Here is a 4,142-nt window from a genome sequence, read left to right on the forward strand (position 1 = left end):
GATTGACTTCAGGACCTTGCACTTGCGAGGCAGGCACAGTGCCACTGAGCTAAATCCCTGGCCCTGTATATGTTTTTCATACATTCCTAGGAATGGAGTTCTTAGGATAATTTAATTAATTAAATTTATTCATTTATCCATTTTGGTAATGGGGACTGAACTCAGGACCTTGCACTTGCCAGGCAGGTGGACACCACTGAACTACATCCCCAGTCGAGAACAATTTTATAACTTTTTTTTGTTGGAGACAAGTTTTTTCTATTAGCCTCAGCTGACTTTATTTATTTATTTTGGTACTGGGAATTGAACTCAAGTCCTTGTGCTTGCGAGGCAGGCAGGCGGCAGAGCCACTGAGCTAAATCCCCGACCCAACCTTGGCTGACTTTAAACTCTGCATCTTCTAGAGCGCTAGGATTACAGGTATTTGCTATCCAGCCTGACTCTCAACAATTTACAGTCCCTCCAAAGGTAGATGAGAGTCCTTAGTTCTTCATCAAGACTGAGTATTGTTAAAAATGCAAATATCTCCCAACGTGGTAGGAAAAGTGGCATTTAATTTGCATCTCTTAGTGGCAAGTGAAGTTGAACACTGCATATATATATATACTTTTAAATTTTTCACAGGACTAGAGATTGAACTCAGGGCCTTTGCACTCAGCTATATTGCCCCTCCTGTTTTTTCAGATTGGGTCTGGCTAAATCACCTCGGTCGGGCTTGAACTTGCTATCCTCCTGCCTCCCAGAGTGCTGCGGTTATAGATGCATGCCACTATGCTCCGTCAACTTTGTATATTAGCAATCTGTATTTCTTCAATAAGTACACTTGCCCATTTTTCTAGTGGAATTTTAAATTTTATATTATGGACTTGTTAGCTGTTCACAGATTACGAACATTAGCCTTTTTATTCATACACTATTTTCTCACAGTATATAGTTTATATATTGACTATGATATTTTAGTATATAATTTTTAAAAACATTTGTGGACTCAAATTTGTTCATGTTTTGAATGGTGTTAGGTAATACAAAATTATATGCATGCTGTCCAGAGTAGGAAACTACTGTATCTGAAAAACCTAATTTATAATCAGAAGTTTGCTCCATCTGCACTGAGCCAGAACAGAGAATTGTGGGATGTTTTACTCAAACTAGCTAAACCTGGAGGATTATCTATTATACCATGAGTTGCAAATTTCTAGAGATCAGAATATGTTTGCATCAAATAACACCTTGCCCTTTGCACAGTTTCAAATGCTCCTACATTTCAACCATTGCATTTTTCTATTTCAGTATTAGGCACCCAAAGCCATCTGCCAATTCAATATTACCTCATGAAAGGAATGCTACAAATAATTAAGGTTGTTTTACATTAGTGAAATATTGCACTTAATGGCATTTTTCTTTTACTTTGCCCTCAAATTTGAAGGGTGAACTATTTTGGTCCTATGAAATAAACTGCACTTCTTAGGATAGGAGTGAGGTAGGCACGTAACACTGTGAGCTAAACACATTGAAGGTTACACACATGGACACATGCACCCGTACCTCAGTGCAATAAATACGAAAACAAATTGTTTTGGCTGGAAAGGGTAGCAAGTCAGGAGGCAATGACCACCAAAAAGTTCTAGCTTGTGTTTCTAGGACCAAACAAATGAATACGGGGACAAAATTTTTGCGTCAAAATGCTTTGGGGCCAAACTAGAGGAGTTTCAAAGCAGTCAAGTACCAAGGCATGACTGTGTATGGGTGCGTGCACGGACACACACACATATGTTTGCATTAGTACTGGGGACTGAATCCGGGGCCTTCAGCATGCTACCACTGAGCTACAGTGCCAGCTTTTTACAAAAATTTTAATAGGTCTTAAATTGATCAGGTTGGCTTCAAATTTGCTGTTTTCCTGCTTCAGCCTGGAGAGCAGCTGGGATTATAGGTGTACACCACCACATCGGGCTTCACTGAATTGTTATGAATGCACTCTAGCAAAAAGAAAAGAGGATGTGCTGTGAAATGTCTTAAATTTCATCACAAATTTGCTACATAATTAATTTCAGGTGATACATCAGTTACACTTAGTAATTACTTGCAGTGGTATGTTTCACAACATGAAACCAAGTTTACTAAACAGGAACTTTTCAATTTTGTTCAAAGCATAAAGTTATTTTAAAGTTTCAGTTGTTACATAATCAACTAACACCATAAATTTGTGAAACTAATGAAAATGTGCTATAAATGTGATATCTGGAAGCAGAAAAGCAGTTTTCAGTTAATACTAAACCAGGAGAAAAAATAAAACAAAATCGTAGGAAATAGTAAAATGATTTGGTATACATTCCAATTTTTCTATCACTTCGATTGGAATCTTGCATTAACTCATATGTAACTGTAAAATTTCCACTACTCCCCACTTAATGTTCTAGCTGCATCATTCTGTAACTTGACTCTATTAAAAAGTGTATAACACTCCAGCAAAGATAGCCTGTAAAATAAATAGAAATTTATTTTGAATAGTATTAGTCTCCCCAAAGCTTTAGCGGTAAGTATAAATGTCTGACTTTATTTATTTATTGATATTTAGATGTTTCTGTTTTAACTTTTATTGTTCGGTTGATAAAATACACCATAATTTTCCACTCAAAGTTGCAGGAAAAACCCCAGTAAGCACAGAGAATGAGAAACTAAAAAAGATGTGGAATAAATATAATTTAAGGACTAAAATAATCTCTATTACATTAGGAATGCTTTAGAATCATTATCAGGTGAAATCTCCACAATTTACCAGGAGCTCGTACTATTTTTACTTCGTCTTATTAAATACGTTTTATTCACTTTCTTCTAAATGAAATACTAAATATTTTAGCCAAAATATGAAACAAGAAGCAGAAACAGTTTTAAACCAAATCCGATGAGCCTAGGAACTTCTCTAACAGTAATGAAGACACTTAATAGGTCACTTCTTCCTATCCTAGGAAAAGTGGCGCTTGGAAGGGGCAGGCTCTCCGGCAGTTTTCCTCCCCAGAGTAGTTCTTAGCAGTCAAAGGTCCAGGGCCGGGGATTTAGCTCAGTGGTTCCGCCTCCTGCCTCGCAAGCGCAAGGTCCTCAGCTTGATCCCCGGTACCAAAAAAAGAAAAGAAAACAACAACAACAAAAAAACCCAACAACCCCAAACAGAAAAACACCAGAGGTTCAGCATGCTGGACTCGAAATAAACAACAAAAAGCAAAGGTGACAGACTTCAGTTAATGGGGGTCAAAGGAGCGGAAGGGGTCCTTTGGAACTTCAAACACTATGGGGGAGGACCGGGTGGCTGGTTAGGAGGAAGTTGAATTCCTGGCGGTGTCGCCAGCCTCCGCCCCCCGCGTTTCCAGGAAGCCAGCGCGCGCCTGGGGGAGGCCAGGAAGCCCGGCCGGGTGCCAGCGCTCCTCTGCCCTTTGCCGTTTCCCTCCACTTTGCTCTCTTCTCCTCTTCCGCCTCCAGAGCGGGGGATTGGTTGGTGGAGCGCCCGACCTAGCCTAGTAGCCCAGTTTCCTAAATCAGCTAGACCCCCGAGATAGGGGCCAGTAATAGTGCGGGTTGCAAAGACCCCCCCCCTTTTTCTTTTCCAGTGCTAGGTCTCCCTGGTAAAGAATCAGGAGGTCCCTTTTTTTCTAAACTTGAAGCAAAAAGCAAACAAAACAAAAAGCAACCAGAAATCCCAAGGCCCATTAAATCGCTTAGGATCAGGTGGCAGAGTTCTGTAAGTTGGGTTCTTTGGCCGGGAAGGGTCCTACCGGAGCGAAGCGAGGGTCCGGGCAACTCGGGTCGCAGGCCCATCGCTGGGGCGTGTCAGAGGAGGGGACTTGGATGGGTGATGCCCCACTGGGCAGCACCCGGGGGTTGCGCGAGGGGCGGAGGAGTCAGGGTTTGAAAGTCACCCAGCGAGCCCAGCCTCTCAATTCCCACGGTCGGGGCTCCAGCGGACATTCCTACTTCGACACCTTCCCTCGCTCTCCTAATAAAAACAGCAACAGTGGCCCCGAGGAGTCCGCGGCCGAAGCGCGTCCAAACAAATGAGTAAGTCGAGCGCGGGCACGGCACCTTGTTTACCCCACTCGGCGGCGCGCCCCTGCGGGCGCCTAGCTAGCAAAAGGCGTCGGAGACGC

At 42.3% G+C, this 4,142-nt stretch overlaps 1 protein-coding gene across 1 annotated transcript in view; it reads left to right on the forward strand.

Annotated features, from left to right (window-relative positions):
* The first annotated feature begins 3,453 nt into the window (after nt 1-3,453).
* The window catches only part of Stag2 (stromal antigen 2), a 130,086-nt gene continuing 129,397 nt past the window's right edge, over nt 3,454-4,142 (forward strand). The window contains exon 1 of the mRNA XM_010609954.3: nt 3,454-4,053. The gene's annotated coding sequence lies outside the window, so the exon portion shown is untranslated. The remainder of the gene's footprint in view (nt 4,054-4,142) is intronic.

This window comes from Fukomys damarensis, unplaced genomic scaffold, assembly GCF_012274545.1.
Source record: "Fukomys damarensis isolate Sample0158 unplaced genomic scaffold, DMR_v1.0_HiC HiC_scaffold_39, whole genome shotgun sequence".
NCBI classification, from domain to species: Eukaryota; Metazoa; Chordata; class Mammalia; order Rodentia; family Bathyergidae; genus Fukomys; species Fukomys damarensis.